Genomic DNA, 18,709 nt, shown 5'->3' on the forward strand with positions numbered 1-18,709 from the left:
ATTAATCTCTTGTCAGATGGGTAGTTTGCAAATATTTTCTCCCATTCTGTGGGTTGTCTCCTTACTTTGTTGTTTCTTTCCTTTGCTGTACAGAAGCTTCTTAACTGCGTGTAATCCCATTTGTTCATTTTTGCTTTGGCTGCCTATGCTGGTGGGGTATTGCTAAAAAAACCTTTGCCTACTCCAATGTGCTGAAGAATTTCCCCAATGTTTACTTGTACGAGTTTCATAGTTTGAGGTCTTAGATTTAAGTCATTAAGCCAGGCTGATTTGATTTTTTTATACAGTGAGATAAGGGTCTAGTTTCTTTTGCATATGGATGTCCAGTTTTCCCAGTACCATTTATTGAAGAGACTGTCTTGGACCAAGGATTTGAACAGACATTTCTCCAAAGTTAATAAGGCCAATAAGCATATAAAAAGATGCTCAACATTATTAATCATCAGAGAAATGCAAATCAGAAACACAATAAAATATTACCTTATACTTATAGGATGGCTACTATACAAAAAAAAAAAAAAAAAAAAAAATCACACCAGAAAATCACAAGTATCTTGAGTGCTGGTAGGATTGTAAAAGGGTGCAGCCAGTATGCAAAACAGTATGGAGATTCCTCAAAAAATTATAAACAAATATCATATGATACAGTAATCACTCCTCTAGGTATATATCCAAAACAATTGAAAGCAGGGTCTTAAAGAAGTATTTGCACACATATGTTCACAAATGCAAATGAAGATTACTGACAATAACTAAGATATGGAAGCAACCTAAATGTCCATTGACAAATGACTAAATAAAGAAAATTGAAATACAGCCGGGCATGGTGGCTCACGCCTGTAATCCCAGCATTTTGGGAGGCCAAGGTTGGTGGATAACCTGAGGTCAGGAGCTCGAGACCAGCCTGGCCAACATGGCAAAACCCCATCTCTACTAAAAATACAAAAAAAAAAAAAATTAGCTGGGTATGGTAGCATGCATCTGTAATCCCAGCTACTTGGGAGGCTGAGGCAAGAGAATTGCTTGAGCCAGGGAGGCAGAGATTGCAGTGAGCCAAGATCACACCCCTGCATTCCAGCCTGGGAAACAGAGTGAGACTCTGTCACACACATAAAAAAATGGAATATATGTACTATGGAATATTACTCAGCCCTAAAAAGAAAGGAAATTAGGCTTGGTGCAGTGGCTCATGCCTGTAATCTCAGCACATTGAGAGGCCGAGGCAGGCAGATCACCTGAGATCAGGAGTTTGAGACCAGCCTGGCCAACATGGCGAAACCTCATCTCTACTAAAAGTACAAAAATTAGCCAGGCATGGTGGTCGGTGCCTGTAATCTCAGCTACTTGGGAGGCTGAGGCAGAATTGCTTGAACTGGAGAGGCAGAGGTTGCAGTGAGCTGAGATCGTGCCATTGTACTCCAGCCTGGGCAACAGAGTAAGACTTCGTCTCAAAAAAAAAAGAAAGGAAAACATGGATGAAACTTGAAGACATTAGATTAAGTGAAATAAGGAAATAAGCCAGTCACAAAAAGACAAATACTATGTGATTCTACTTGTATGCGATATCTAAAGTAGTCAAATTCACAGAAACAGAAAGTAAGATGGTAGTTACAGGCAACTGGGAAAAGTTGAAAGAGAAGAGTTGTTTGATGTGTATAGAGCTTCAGATTTGCAAGATGAAAAAGCTCTGAAGATCTGTTTCATAACAATATGAATACATTATACTTAACACTACTAAATGGTATACTTAAAAATGGTTAAGATGGTAAATTTTATATTATGTGTATTTTACTACAATTTTAAAAAGCAAATATATGAGCAGCGGTGGCATTCAAATCTATGCCCCCAAGGAGGCTAGAATCTTAATACAGAACTTTTTTATTTTTTACCTTCTTTATATTTTGTAGAGCTGAGGTCTCACTATGTTGCTCAGGCTGGTCTCAAACTCCTGGCCTCCCAAAGTGCTAGAGGCTACAAGTATGAGCCACCAGGCCCCGCACATTAGACTGCTCAGCCACACTACCCTCAGGTTCAATGGAAAAACAAAAACAAAAACGGTGGTGACTCTGACTTTAATTTCAACTTACATTCTGCTTTACCTCAGAAGAATTAAAGAAGACTGTTCTAACAATAACGCCAAACAGAACCTGATTAAAATTTAATATTACAAGGACAACTATGAAAATTGATATAAAAACAGCTGTGGCTGGCCCCAATGGTTCATGTCTGTAATCCCGACACTTTGGGAGACCGAGGCAGGAGAACTGCTTGAGCCCAGGAGATGCTGCAATATAGTGAGATCTCACAGTATAGTCAGATCTCATCTCTACTAAACATTTTCAAAAAATTAGCCAGTGTGGGGCATGTGCCTGTAGTACCAGTTACTTGGGAGGCGAGATGGGAGGATCACTTGGGCCAGGAGTTTGAGGCTGCAGTGAGCTATGACTGCACCATTATACTCCAGCCTAGGGAACAGACCAAAATCCTGTCTCTTAAAAAAAATTATACATATACATGTACAGCTGAAAGCTGAATATTTTTACTGAATAGCTGACTTGAAAAAGCTAAATGAACTACACAAGCAATAGGCCAACACAGAAAACCATCTGCAATAATAATTATATACATGTATTTATTGTACACCTGTAATATGTACATATATAATATTTAAAATAATATATAGTATGTTTAATATATAGTACAATAACACAACATATATGATATACAATAAGGAAATGTTATATGAATCCAAACTCCAATAACGTTGTTACTTGTTAATTGTGTTTACACTGGAATAGAATTTTAAGATAAAACTTAACAGCTGTGGCAGGGAGAAATAAAATATAACTTCTTTGAAGACATAAATATTGATATATCAGTATGAGATGAAAGGCAATAGACTGCAATCATTTTTTACACCCCCCGCAAAAAATAATATGGCCAGGTGCAGTGGCTCAGCACTTTAGGCGGCCAAGGCAGGAGGATCACTTGAACCCAGTAGCTCGAGACCAGTCTGGGCAACATGTCAAAACCCTGTCTCTACAAAAAATACAAAAATTAGCCAGGTGTGATGGTGCATGCCTGCAGTCCCAGTCACTTGGGAGGCTGAGGAGAAGCACCTGAGCCCAGGAGGTCAAGACTGCAGTGAGCTATGATTGCACCACTATACTCCGGCTTAAGCAAGACAGAGACCAGTCTCAAAAAAAAAAAGATTGTGACCATTATTATTATTACTACAAATCATCTCTGAGCTTGGAGTCTTCCATTTACACTCAAAAGGAGTTCAGTTCAAGTCCAATTTGAAAAAATTTTAAAAGAAAGTAAAAAGTATGCCCAACTAGAAGAGCAATCACCATGATCAAGTCATCAGCAGCTTAAATCAGCCTTAACAACCCCAGGAGTGCCACAAAAGGGAAAGTTACCCTTCTGACTCCAAGCTTTCAGATTTAAATGTACAAGGCATTTCCAATCACATTTCTAACAGGCATGCATGCACAATGTAATAATACGAAGCACAATAAAAATTTCCAACAAACTGCACATCAATAGCCACTTCATTACCTAAAGTCTCTCTCATGTCCTAAGAGTTTTCACCACAACAATTGGTTAAACGGGAAAAAAGTAGGGTATTTTGCAATAAAAAAAATTTTTTTTATCTTACACACTTTATCTTACAGAGAAAAAATCTATACCATTCGTTCCTGTTTATCTTCCAACCTAGATCAACAATAAATTAAAACACATAATTGAACACTTATTCAAGTTCCAAACATCTTTCTATAAATTTACAAACTAATTCATTTAATTCTCACAACTGTATGCAATAGATTTGTTATGATCCCCACCTACAAATGAGGAAACTGAGGCAAAGAGAAGTAACTAATGGCCAAGTATGGTAGCTCATGCCTGTAATCCCAACACTTTGGGAGGCCAAGAATGGGAAGCCACTTTGGGAGGCAGACTACTTCACCCCAGGAGTTCAAGACCAGCCTGGGCAACGTGGCAAAACTCCACCTCTGCAAAATACAGAAAAAAAAATATTAGCCAAGCATGGGGGTACACACCTGTAATCCCAGCAACCCAGGAGGCTGAAGTAAAAGGGTTGTTTGAGCCCAGGGAGGTTGAGGCTGAAGTGAGAAGTGATTGTGCCACTGCACTCCAGCCTGGGCGAAAGAGAGACTTTGTCTCAAAAAAAAAAAAGAGAGAGAGAGAAAGAGAAGTAACTAGATCATGTCACACAGATAATAAATGGCAGGTTAATAATATTTACAAGGCTGGCCAGGCACAGTGACTCACACCTATAATCCCAGCACTTTGGGAGGCCGAGGCAGGCAGATTACTTGAGGTCAGGAGTTCAAGACCAGCCTGATCAACATGGAAAAACCCCGTCTCTACTAAAAATTTAAAAAATTAGCTGGGTGTGGTAGCATGCACCTGTAGTTCCAGCTACTCAGGAGGCTGAGACAGGAGAATTGCTTGAACCAGGGAGACAGAAGTTGCAGTGAGACTCCTCAAAAAAAAAAAAAAATGTATATGTATATATGTGTGTGTGTATATATGTATATGTATATATGTATATATATGCGTGTGTGTGTGGGTTTTATATATGACCTGTATGCATATGTCCCCTACAGCATGGTAGTCTTCTGAAAACATACTCCCTGGCTCTGGTGAAGAGAAGCACACCCCGATTTATGGGTCAGTCAGAAAGAGATGGTGTGTGTGTGTGCATGTGTGTATATACAAAAGGCTGGGCGCAGCGGCTCACACCTGTAAACCCAACACTTCGGGAAGCAAAGGCAGGAGGATAACTTGAGCCTAGGAGTTTGAGGCTGCAGTGAACTATGATCACACCACTGCACTCCAGCCTGGGCAACAGAGAGAGACTCTATCTCTTAAAAAAAAAAAAAAAAAAAAAAAAAGATGTACAAAGCCAGGTGTGGTGGCATGTACCTGTAGTCTCCTAGCTACTTAGGAGGCTGAGGAAGGAAGATCACTTGAGCTCAGGCTTCAAAACCAGCCCAGGCAATATAGTGAAACCCCTTATAATAAATAAAAATTTAAACAAGCAAAATATATGTACTTACTAAGTCATACATTAAATCACGCCTGGGATTCATGGATGTCCCTACAGCTACAGTCAATGTATGTGTTATTTTTTAAGCTCCTCACTTGATACCATTTTGCTTCCTCACACTCACATTTGGATGGCCATTTCATTAGGATACGTGGTAGGACGAGGACAATGATGAATGAAAAGTTCACTCTTTCAAAGTCACTGGGATTGGCCACAGAGAACTGGGCTCCTCTCCCAGTTTTTAAAGGGCTGCTATTATTCTGCCAGATCTCTTTTCTTCCTGGAATCACCTCCACCTTTGCTTTTCTCACTTCTCCCTTAGCAGACAGGAACATGCTGCTATCACCCTTGCCAGAGGAATCTGGGCTCTGCCTCCTAAACATAGTTTCCCCTCTGCGGTTCCTCTTGTCATCTGTTTTGGCAACAGAAGTACCAGATCCACATTCTCTCTTCATTGCGAAACAGGGACTGACGACCCTCTACAAAGAAACAACCGAGTTTCTAACTGCAAATGCAAAGGCAACAATACCTGGCCTGCTAAGACGGGGGCTATCCATCATATGTAAATCTCAATCAAAGTGTGTTTCTGTGAAAAATTACAGGCAATTACTACAAATAACCCTTATCTTCTGTGACTCCTTTTGGCATAATTCAATTTTCAACCTAAATACATGACTTAGGTGCGTTGTGGAACAGCCTGAGGTAGTGTCTTGCAAGGCGCTCTGTCCCGCTCGTGTGAGTTTGTACAGACAGACTCTAAAACCTCAGAAAGAAGCTTGGGCAACATAGAAGACCCCATTTCAAAACAACAACAAAAACAAAAAACAAAAAAAAATCTCAGGAAGAAACAGTTTTGATACTCTACCAGTGTGGCAGGCTTTTGTTTCTTAAAGTTTTAGAGATGACGAACTGAAGACCATTAAACATATAAGAGAAGACAGAATGGCTGGGCATGGTGGCTCACGCCTGTAATCCCAGCACTTTGGGAGGCCAAGGCAGGCCAATCACCTAAGGTCAGGAGTTTGAGACCAGCCTGGCCAAGGTGGTGAAACCCTGTCTCTACTAAAAATACAAAATTACCTGGGCATGGTGGTGTATGCCCGTAGTCCCAGCTACTCGGGAGGCTGAGGCAGGAGAATTGCTTGAACCCAGGAGGTGGAGGTTGCAGTGAGCCAAGATTGTGCCACTGCACTCCAAACTGGGCAACAAAGACCGAAACTCCACCTCAAAAAAAGGACAACAAAAAAAGAGATGACAGAATGGTATTATGACTCCCCCAAATATCCAACCCCATTCACCATCGGCCCAAAGCCAGTTCTTCCCCCCTCCACACCCTCGTCTACTTTCCTCATGTCTTATTTTGAAGCAAATCCCAGTCTGTGGGCATTTATCCCAGAGTCCTTTCTCACCCTCCCTGCCTGGCAAGTCAACCAAGTGTGCACAAAGGAAGGCAGAAAATGCCCATGGCTTCAGTCTGATTTTCCTGAGACAGGTCACTTGTAGCCAGGGTGATGCAATGTCCTGGAGGCAGGATGGGATGACAACATATTAACTTGGATATGGCTCTAAGCCCATGGAGCCTGTTAATTCATTCATCATGCAGTAAAGCTCATGAGTGAGTGCCTACTATATGTCAGGCTCTACAGAGCCACAGAGAGGTATATAAAGATAAATTAGGCGGGGCGGCAGTGGTGCACGCCTATAATCCCAACACTTTGGGAGGCTGAGGTGGGTGGATCATGAGGTCAGGAGTTTGAGGTCAGCCTGGCCAATATGGTGAAACCCCATCTCTACTAAAAATACAAAACTTAGCCGGGCATGGTGGCACGCGCCTGTAGTCCCAGCTACTCAGGAGACTGAGGCGGAATTGTTTGAACCCAGGAGGTAGAGGTTGCAGTGAGCCAAGATCGCACCACTGCACTCTAGACTGGGCAACAGAGTAAGGCCGTGTCTCAAAAAAAAAAAAAAAAGATAAATTAAAGATAGAACTTAAGCATAGTTATGTAAAATGTTATTGGGGAAACCAGATGAAGGGTTTAACAGAACTCTCTGTGCTGTTTTTATAACTTCTTGTTGAGTATAAAACTATTTCAAGTCAGGCAAGGTGGCTCACACCTGTAATCTCAGCATTTTGGAAGGCTGAGGTGGGAGGACTTCTTGAAGCCAGGAGTTTGAGACCAGCATGGGCAACATAGCAAGAACTCCCATCTCTACAAGAAAAAAAAAAAAAAAAAAAAAAAGCAGGCATGATGATGCATGCTTGTAGCCCTAGCTAGTCAGGACTGGGGAGAACTGCTTGCACCCAGGAGTTCCAGGCTGCAGTGAGCCGTGATTGCGCCACTGCACTCCAGTCTGGGCAACAAAGCAAGACTCTGTCTATAACTATAAATAAATAAATAATTGTTAAATCATTTCAAAATAAAAAGATTTTAAAAAGAAGGCAGACTTAAAGTTTGTGACCTAGGAAAGGGTAAGATATACCCTCCCTAACAACAATCCTATCATTAAAAACTCAAAAATAGAATATAGAAAGTAATAAATGCTATAACTGGCCGGGCGCGGTGGCTCACGCCTATAATCCCAGCACTTTGGGAGGCCGAGGCGGGTGGATCACGAGGTCAAGAGATTGAGACCATCCTGGTCAACATGGTGAAACCCCGTCTCTACTAAAAATACAAAAAAAAAAAAAAAATTAGCTGGGCATGGTGGTGCGTGCCTGTAATCCCAGCTACTCAGGAGGCTGAGGCAGAAGAATTGCTTGAACCCAGGAGGCGGAGGTTGCGGTGAGCGGAGATCGTGCCATTGCACTCCAGCCTGGGTAATAAGAGCGAAACTCTGTCTCAAAACAAACAAACAAACAAATAAATAAATGCTATAACTGATATGTGTTAAGTTCAGAGTTTTCCTTCATGTGGGAGACCACAGAAGGCTTCTTTAAGAAAGTGGCAATTTAATTTGGCATGGAAAGACCAGCACAAGCAAAATCAGGAAAGTTCCCGATACCGGATGAAGTGAAAGCAATTACATTTAAAAAGTTAACAAAATAAAACATGAATGTGAGCAGATGCCCTACACAGATTACATAAGGGCACAACACTGGGCCACTGCCCAGTGTTCAGGCTTTCCCTAAATGGAAAGGCAAGTGAAGAAAACAAAAGGCACCCTGAAACATCTTACTACAACAAATGGCCTCTCTGACTATTCCTTCAATTTTCTTTTCTTTTCTTTCTTTCTTTTTTTTGAGACAGAATCTCACTCTGTCACCAGGCTAAAGTGCAGTGGCTCGATCTTGGTTCACTGCAAGCTCCACCTCCCGGGTTCAAGCGATTCTCCTGCCTCAACTTCCCGAGTAGCTAGGACTACACGTGTATGCCACCATGCCCGGCTAATTTTTGTATTTTGGGTATAGAGATGGGGTTTCACCATGTTAGCCAGGATGGTCTCGGTCTCCTGACCTCATGATCTGCCCGCCTCAACCTCCCAAAGTGCTGGGATTACAGGCGTGAGCCACTGCGCCCAGCTCTTTTGATTTTTCCTCTTTTCCTTTGATTTTCTTAACAGATAAAAAGGTAGACATCATCTTCTAGGAGCTAATTTACATAAAGAATTTCATCCATCCCATGCATCAGTGTTCCTGTTCATTACCCTCTAACAGAGGACTCGGGTTGCTTTTTCTTTTTTTTTTTCCCCCCATTTATTTATTTTATTGCATTTTAGGTTTTGGGGTACATGTGAAGAACATGCAAAACTGTTGTATAGTTACACACGTGGCAATGTGATTTGCTGCCTTCCTCCCCATCACCTACATCTGGCATTTCTCCCCTTGCTATCTCTCCCCAGCTCCCCACCCCCAACCGTCCCTCCCCTATTTCTCCCCAACTGACCCCAGTGTGTAGTGCTCCCCTCCCTGTGTCCATGTGTTCTGAACCGGCTCCATGGACAAACCAGAGGTGTTTCTGTGTGTGCCTTGCCTGAGGCTCTTGAGAGTTGGGGACATCATCTCTTTCTGACTGACCCATAAATCAGGGTGCACTTCTCTTCACCAGAGCCAGGGAGTATGTTTTCAGAAGACTACCATGCTGTAGGGGACATACATATACAGGAGAAGAAATAAGAAATCTGTGGTTCTGACTCTCACTGCTAAAAACTTTCCAGAGATGAGAGCAGCAGAAACCCAGGCCTGACAGCACCTGTACTCCCTGGCCCCAAATTCTCCACTCTGGGTGGGCCCCCTTAAACTTCAGGTGCTGCAATCTCTTCCTGCAGCTTCACTACCACCCCACCATACACATATTTGCCTAAATAACGCAAGATCAAGCTCAATAATCTGTTCTTATTCCATATATAACTACCACATGGGTTCTATTACTTTTTATTTAAGTGGCAATTAATTAGTAAAAGAATTATGAAGGTTGGGTGCGGTGGCTCACACCTGTAATCCCAGCATTTTGGGAGGCTGAGGCAGGCAGATCATGAGGTCTGGAGACCGAGACCAGCCTGGCCAACATGGTGAAACCCCATCTCTACTAAAAATACAAAACTTAGCTCGGCGTGGTGGTACACGCCTGTAGTCCCAGCTACTGGGGAGGCTGAGGCAGAAGAATCGCTTGAACCCAGGAGGTAGAGATTGCAACTAGCCAAGATCGCGCCACTGCACTCCAGCCTGGCAACAGAGTGAGACTCCGTTTCCCCCCAGCACAAAAAAAAAGAATTATGAGACTAGAAACAACATGAAGAAATCTACCTCTTCAAATAAGATCATCCTACAAAAAGCGGTAACAATTCTTTTCTTTAATAGTATTTTACCATTTTGGCTTCAAGACAGTTTTTACCTACAGAAGAATTTGGGAAGATGAATTTCAACAAATGATATTTTTAATTTTTGTAGGTTTCAATATTTTATTCAAGTTTTATTTTAAGTGATGTTAATTACAGCACTTGAAGGGGAGGATCTAATTCCACACAAAATGAAAGACTCTAAAATGTACCCATTAAACTGCTAAAAAATAAATTGAGTGGTGAGAATGCAACAGAAGTCCAATTTAGATTCTAAGTGTTGTCACCATGTGATTACAATCACACAGCCTCTCCCCAGCTCATAGCTGGAGCTCCTGGAAGCTATTTCATACTCCAGTACAAGGGCAAAAAAGCACAACACGAGAAGGCATTCAGTCCTGAATTACCAGCTTCATCAGATCCACCCTCTCTACCCCAAAATGGTACAAAAGAAGCAGCTATCACACTTTGCGGACCTTTTGGTATAAGAGAGGAGACAAAGGATTGGGATGGGAGCAGGTCACGAAGATCTGTCTAAAAAGGTCCCTTAGCCAGGCACGGTGGCTCATGCCTGTAATCCCAGCACTTTGGGAGGCCGAGGCAGGCAGACCACTTGAGGTAAGGAGTTGGAGACCAGCCTGACCAACATGGTGAAACCCCATCTCTATTAAAAATACAAAAATTAGCCAGGCGTGGTGGTGCGTGCCTATAATCCTAGCTACTGGGAGGCTAAGGCACAGAAATCACTTGAACCTGGAAGGTGGAAGTTGCAGTGAGCAAACAGAGCAAGACTCCACCTCAAAAATAAATAAATAAATAATAAAAATAAAAATAAAAAAGCCCTTGTCAGGTGAATTTGTACACACATGAAGCAATGAGCCTCTCAACAACTAGGGTTAGGAAACCAAGGCTCAACTATCAGGAAGTCACAGTTTCATTCATTTATTCAATACAAATTTACAAAGTGCCTATACTTGATCAGCTTCCACTTGCAGCCACTTCTAGATTTTTTTAAACCCATCATCCCTAGAAGGGCCACCAAATTCCCCCCAAGTCTACAGCTAAAGGGATCTTTTTTAGAATTGGATTTCTTCTGCATCTTTGAAAAGGTAGCACTCTTTTTGAATCATCTTTAACCTGGAGGTCTAGCACAATATTCAGCAATACTTGCATCTCAGACATATGTTAAAAGAGACATTAAATTCTGAAGGTAGCTATACTGCAAAAAAGTTTAAAATTAAACAACTATACAATATTCATTTATGCTTGAAATTCTAGTTCTAGACATGGCCACCAGCATTGACTGACGTTCTTGCCATCCAGCTGAGCTGACAGCAACAACTTAGTGCTTGACTTTATGGTCTGAGTGTATCCTAAACCTATCAGGCTAGGGTTGATCGCTTTAGCCAAGAAGCAGACATCAGGGTCCATCTGATACTTGGCTGCTATTCTGAAGTGAGTGTTAACGTTTCCCGATGTCCAGGCGAGCTTAACAGCAGTCTCCAATTTCCTATTCACCTCTGGGAAATAGAGGTGCCAAATTCTGCCTCATCATTCACCTAAGTGTGAAGCTGGAATTCATCAGTCTTGTAGCCAAGAGCAAAGTTCCTCTGGGTCTCTAAATTCATCCAGTAGCCAGCCAGCCAGCCCTCATAACGCAGCCCGAGAGCACCCGAGATTGAAGGCCCAGCAATGTCAAAATCCACAGTGCAACCCAGGTTGATATGCTCCTGCCTATATCGGGTTTTGATTTTCGCATGTTTCCCCCAGCATTAGGTGAGAAGCAACAAATCAAAGGTCAGCTTCAGTCCACATGCAAGCTGATCCTCCACGCAATCTTGGTGCCTAGTGTGTGGTCAGTGTTCTATTTCTCCATAATCATCAGGCCATACCTGGTCCATCTGTACTTGGTTTCCAGGCTGCCAGTCACTTTAGTGGCCTCAGTGTTGGCAGAGCCTGAATTTTTAAATTCCAATCCATTCTCAGATTTTGTTTTCAAATCAAGTTTTATTAAGCCAAATCCATAGCCCTTGATGAACACATCCCTGGCAGATTTGCCAAGATCAGCATACGTGGGAAGCATAGCCATCCTCTGCTCAGAGGCGGTGGCGGGCTTGGTGGTGGCTGCAGCGGGGGCTGCCTCAACAGATTATATTTTTGAAAAGTGAGGTAGTTCATTCTGATACCATTATTTGCTATTTTCTAACCACAGGTAGCTAATTTGTCCAGTGCTCAACTCAGATTCTTTTTAGTTAATTACTGTGTACTAGGTACTCACTGCAAACATCGGGACAATGATACTTCTATGCACACAAAGTTTCCAACATGTACATTAAACAAGTTGCCCAGGTTGGTCGAGAACTGCTGGCCTCAAGTGATCCACCTGCCCTGGCTTCCCAAAGTGCTGTGATTACAGACAATGAGCCTCTAAACCCAGCCAAAACAAAAGATTTAATCAAAGTAGGGACATTTCAAAGTATCTGGACTATATATAAGGCCTTCCTGACTGCAGTCATGAATACAAAAACATTTGCAGTACTAAAAGCAGCAATACTCAAATACTGTGAGTACTGAGGTATTGCTGCCTCCCAACTCTCAGATAAGAGCTAATATTCATGAGTTATCATGCAAGGCTTCAGATCTGCCACTCTCCGCCTTGCACCATCTGCTCCAACTAATGGAAAGTAACACAGTCCCCAATCTTCTCACGCCTCTTGCCTTTGCACATCTACCCTCCTTTCTTAGCCAACATCAACCAGGCCTTCAAGTCTGAGCTCAAGTATCACCACCCCAAGGAATCCTTATCTTAGGTCCGCTAGCATGGCTGAGTTTCTCCCTGGTGTTCCTACAGCAGCCAGTGCTTATCTCTAGCAATGCACATAGCACATCAGGTAGTGATTGTACATTTAGCCGTCTGTCTTTCCAGCTAGGAAGCAAGTGGTGCTGTGTGTCTTTAAAAAAAAAAAAATCACTACATTGCCTAATCATGGTACACAGAAAATATGCTGTTTGACTAAATTCATGGCACAATAAATTTTATCATTAGGGAATTCAACTGTTCTATCAGTCTAATGGAATGCTTAGGACAAAATTATATATTTGGTGTGCTGATTTAAAAAAAAAAACAAAGATAATGCATTACTATCCTTACTTCAAACCACTCAAAGATTAATGAGATGGAGTATAGTACTAAATGTAAAAGTAAAAACTATAAAGATTTTATTTTTTTAGGAGTATTTAATTAATTTAGTTTTTATTTTATTTTATTTTTTTCAGACAAAGTCTCACTCTGTTGCCCAGGCTGGAGTGCAGTGGCGTGATCTGGGCTCCCTGCAACCTCCACCTCCCGAGTTCAAGTTATTCTCCTACCTCAGCCTCCTGAGTAGCTGGGACTACTCAGGCACGCGCCATCATGCCCAGCTAATTTTTTTGTATTTTTTAGTAGAAATGGGGTTTCATTATGTTGGCCAGGCTAGTCTTGAACTCTTGACCTTGTGATCCACCTGCCTCAACCTCCCAAAGTGCTAGGATTATAGTCGTGAGCCACCACGCCCCCGCCCCATTATTATCATTATTTTGAAAAAGGGTCTGGCTCTGTCACTCAGACTGGAATACAGTTGCACAATCATGGCTCACTACTGCCTCTAACTCCCGGGCTCAGGAGATCCTCCCACCTCAGCCTCCCAAGTAGCTGGGACTACAGGCATTGACCATCACACCCAGCTAGTTTTTGTATTTTTAGTAGAGATGAGATTTCACCATGTTACCCAGGCTGGTCTCAAACTCCAGGGTTCAAGTGATCCACCAGCGTCAGCCTATAAAAATTTTGGGGCGGATTGTGGTGGCTCATGCCTGTAATCCCAGTGCTTTGGGAGGCCAAGGCAGGCAGTTCATGAGGTCAGGAGTTCAAGACCAGCCTGGCCAAAATGGTGAAACCCCACCTCTACTAAAAATACAAAAATTAGCCGGGTGTGGTGGCACACACCTGTAGTCACAGCTACTCAGGGGGCTGAGGCAGAAGAATTGCTTGAACCCAGGAGGCAGAGGTTGTGGTGAGCCAAGATCAAGCCACTGCACTCCAGCCTGGGTGACACAGCAAGACTCTGTCTCAAAAATAAAAAGAAAGATTTTAGAAGAAAACATAGGAATAATCTTTGTGACTTGGGAAACAGGCTAACTTTCTTACGTAGGGCAGAAAAAGCATGAAAGAAAATACTGATAAATTAGACTTTACCAAAATTAAAAACTTTAGTATAATAAAAGACACCAGTAAGAAAATGAATAAGCAAGCCAGAAACTAGAGGAAAATATTCACAACACATCTGCCAAAGGACTAGTATTCAGATTGCACAAAGAACTCCTAAAACTCAATAGCAAATAGCAAAAATAAATAATCTTTTTTTTTTTTTTGAGACGGAGTTTCGCTCGTTGCCAGGCTGGAGTGCAACGGCGTGATCTTGGCTCACTGCAACCTCCACCTCCTGGGTTCAAGCAATTCTCCTGTCTCAGCCTCCTGAGTAACTGGGATTACAGGCATATACCACCACATCCGGCTGATTTTGTATTGTTAGTAAAGATGGGGTTTCTTCATTGTGGTCAGGCTGGTCTCAAACTCCCAACCTCAGGTGATCCACCTGCCTCAGCCTCCCAAACTGCTGGGATTACAGGCACGAGCCGCCGGGCCCTGGCCAAAAATAACCCATTTTTTAAAAAATAGGCTAAATATGTGGACAAACACTTCACATAATAAATTATGTAAAAGGCCAACAAGCTAATGAAAAAGATGATCATCTCTTTGTCATCAGAGAAATTAAAACCACAATGAGATATTACTACACTCCCGACAGAATAACTAAAATTTGTAAGAGCAGTAACACCAAGTTTGTGAAGTACCTGAAACCGCATACAATCAGACACCACACAACGACATTTCTGTCAACAATGAATCATATATATGACAGTGGTTCCATAAGATTACAATACTGCATTTTTACTGTACCTTTTCTCTGTTTAGGTACGTTTAAATATACAAAGAGGCCAGACGCAATGGCTCACACCTGTAATCTCAACATCTCGGGAGGCCGAGATAGGCGGAGCACCTGAGGTCAGGAGTTTGAGACCAGCCTGGTCAACATGGTGAAACCCTGTCTCTAACAAAAATACAAAAATTAGTCAAGTGGGATGGGGCCTGCCTGTAACATCAGCTTCTCGGGAGGCTGAGGCAGGAGAATTACTTGAACCCAAGAGGTGGAGGTTGCAGTGAGCCGAGATTGTGTGCCACTGCACTACAGCCTTGGTGATAGAGACTCTATCTCAAAAAAAAAAAAAAAAAATCACAAAAAAAACAATGTACAAGTAATTACCACTGTGTTATAACTGCCTACAGTATTCAGTAGATGCTGCATAGGTTTGTGGCCTAGGAGCAACAGGCTACACCATACAGCCTAAGTGGTGAGGTATGTAGCAGGCAATACCATCTCAGTTGGTGTGAGGACGCTCTATGGTGTTCACAGAGCAAGGAAATTGCCTAACAACGCGTCTCCTGTCCTTATGTGACACACGACTGTACACTGTTGGTACAGAATGGTAGATTGTTGCAAAAGTTAATGTAGTTTTTGCCATGGGAATTAGTGGCAAAAATCACAATTACTTTTTTTTTTTTTTTTTTTTTTGAGACCAAGTCTCACTTTGTTGCCCAGGCTGGAGTGTAGTGGCATGATCTCAGCTCACTGCAACCTCTGCCTCTTGGGTTCAAGCAATTCTCCTGCCTCAGCCTCCCTAGTAGCTGAAAGTACAGGTGCCTGCCACCATACCTGGCTAATTTTTGCATTTTTAGTAGAGACAGGGTTTCACCACGTTGGCCAGGCTGACCTCCAACTCCTGACTTCAGGTGACCCGTCTGCCTTGGCTACCCAAAGTGCTGGGATTACAGGCGTAAGCCACCGTGCCCGGCCAAAAACAGACCTTTTATAAAAACATAAAAATACATTAAACCACTCCATGAAGATAAACATGAAATTAAGGTGAAATGGACAATTTCTCAGAAAAATGAATCAGACCAAAATTTTCAGTTTTAGAAAAACTGGAAAAACTGAATGGTCCTACAAAGATTAAAAAAAAAAAACTGAATCTACACTTTGAAATCTATCCACCGGAAGATGCACATCAGGTCCAGATGATTCTACAGGCAAGTTCTATCAAATACCCAGAATGAATAATCCTTATTATATATAACACTATCCCAAATAATTTAAAAAGCAGTTACCAACTCATTTTAAAAAGTTAGTGAGCCAGGCGCGGTGGCTTACGCCTGTAATCCCATAACTTTGGGAGGCAGAGACAGGTGGATCACGAGGTCAAGAGGTTGAGACCATCCTGGCCAACATGGTGAAACCCCGTCTGTACTAAAAATACAAAAAAAATTAGCCGGGCATGGTGGTGCGTGCCTGTAGTCCCAGCTACTCGGGAGGCTGAGGCAGGAGAATTGCTTGAAACCGTAAAACAGAAGTTGCAGTGAGCTGGGATGTGCCACTGCACTCCAGCCTGGCAACAGAGTGAGACTCCATCTCAAGAAAAAAAAAATTGGTAAAATGCTGGGCGCAGCAACTCACATCTGTAATCCCAGCACTTTGGGAGGGTAATCCCAGCACTTTGGGAGGCCAATGTGGGTGGATAACTTGAGGTCAGGAGTTTGAAACCAGTCTGGCCAACTTGGTGAAAACACGTCTCTACCAAAAATACAAAAATGAGCCAGGCATGGTGGCACATGCCTGTAATCTCAGCTACTTGGGAGGCTAGGAGGCAGAGGCTGCAGTGAGTCAAGATCATGCCACCGCATTCCAGCCTGGGTGACAGAGTGAGACTCTGTCTCAAAAAAAAAACCAAAAGTTAGTGAAATCATGCCCAGGTGTGCTGGTTCACAACAGTAATCCCAGCACTTTGGGAGGCCCACACAGGCAGACTGCTTGAGCCCAGGAGTTCAAGACCAGCCTGGACAACATGGCAAAATTCAGTCTCTACAAAAAATAAAAAAATTAGCCAGGCATGGTAGCATGCACCTGTAGTCCTAGCTACTGGGGAGCTGAGGTGGAAGGATCACTTGAGTCTGGAGAGGTTGAGGCTATAGCTACTGAAATCCTGATACCAAACCCAAACAGACAGTACAAGAGAGAAAAACTATAGGCCAATCTCATTTAGAAACATATATGCAAAAATTCTACATAAATTAGCAAGTGTGATCTAAAAATGTATTTAAAAATAAAAAGACAAGAATGCCAGCAGTCACCACTTCGCATCAGTACAACTCTAAAGTGTTTAACCACTGGAACAAGACAAAGGTGTTATAAAGGTTGCAAAGACTGTATTTCCAGATAGTATCATGTCTACATTACAACAAAAATAGATTTTATGAGTTATTAGAATAAATGAAAAGTACAGGTGCTCTTTGACATACAATGAAGTTAAATTTCAGTAAACTCATCATAAACCAAAAAATCTTAAAATGAACCATCATAAATTAGGAACAGTCCATATTGCTACATATAAGATGAAGGTACAAAATCAACTGTACAGCCATATCGGCAAAAGGCAGAAACTGTAATTTTAAAAAAGAATATAATCAGCAATAGCAACACAAGTTATAAGGTACCTAGATATAAATCTAACTAAAGGTATAAAATAATTTTTAGATGAAAGCCATAAAACTTTATTGAAAGGCGTTAAAGAACAATGAAGTAGAATTATATATACTATGTTTATGGATAATAAAACTAAATAATGTAAAAATGCCAACTCTCCAAATTAATCCATAAATTTAACGCAAAAAATTTTAGTGTAATGTGATCAAAATTCCCAAGAAGGGTTCTCATGGAAATTAATAAGCTGTCTATATTGTTTCAGTAATTAAGACAGTATAGTGTTGATGCTAGAATTAATATAATAGTGAACCTAGAAGTAAATCCATACATCCACATAAAAAAGATATATGGCAAATGAGGCTCTTTAGATTAGTGAAGTACATACTGGACTATGCTATAGTGCTGGGGAAAGTGTTACACACATGAATAAAATTAAATTCCTCACATAAATAGTTATAGGTCAACTAGGCCAGGCGCAGAGGCTCAGATCTGTAATACCAACACATTAGGAGGCCAAGCCAGGCAGATCATGAGGTTAGGAGATCCAGACCATCCTGGCCAATGTGGTGAAACCTTGTCTCTACTAAAATACAAAAATTGGCTGGGCATGGTGGCGCATGCCTATAGTCCCAGCTACTTGGGAGGCTGAGGCAGGGGAATTGCTTGAACCTGGTAGGTGGAGACTGCAGTGAGCCAAGATCGTGCCACTGCACTCCAGCCTGGGTAACAGAGCAAGACTCCATCTCAAAAAATAATAATAATAATAATTATTATTATTATTATTATTATAAGTATAGGTGGACTACAGGCTCAATTTGAAATGTAAAAGTTAATTATAAATGTATTTACAACTTTAAAGAAAATATAAAAGAATTTTTATAATTTTGAAGACAATATTGGATGTTTTCTCAGATAAGTTAAAAATCACACTAACCGGCCAGGTACGGTGGCTCACACCTGTAATCCCAGCACTTTGGGAGGCCGAGGCGGGTGGATCATTAGGTCAAGAGATCGAGACCATCCAGGCCAACATGGTAAAACCCCGTCTCTACTAAAAATACAAAAAAATTAGCCAGGCGTGATGGTGCGTGCCTGTAGTCCTAGCTACTCAGGAGGCTGAGGCAGGAGAATTGCCTGAAACCAGAAGTTGCAGTGAGCTGGGATGCACCACTGCACTCCAGCCTGGCGACAGAGCAAGACTCTGTCAAAAAAAAAAAAA

The 18,709-nt window shown here is 41.9% G+C and overlaps 1 protein-coding gene and 1 pseudogene across 2 annotated transcripts in view; both read right to left on the reverse strand.

Moving 5' to 3' along the window:
- KCNG3 (potassium voltage-gated channel modifier subfamily G member 3) overlaps window positions 1-18,709 on the reverse strand; it is a 61,427-nt gene that overhangs the window by 12,475 nt on the left and 30,243 nt on the right. The window lies entirely within an intron of this gene.
- Window positions 10,633-12,353, reverse strand: LOC116524224 (annotated as a pseudogene).

The sequence above is a fragment of the Sapajus apella genome, unplaced genomic scaffold, assembly GCF_009761245.1.
Source record: "Sapajus apella isolate SASKATOON/1434 unplaced genomic scaffold, GSC_monkey_1.0 scaffold44, whole genome shotgun sequence".
In the NCBI taxonomy this organism is placed as follows: domain Eukaryota; kingdom Metazoa; phylum Chordata; class Mammalia; order Primates; family Cebidae; genus Sapajus; species Sapajus apella.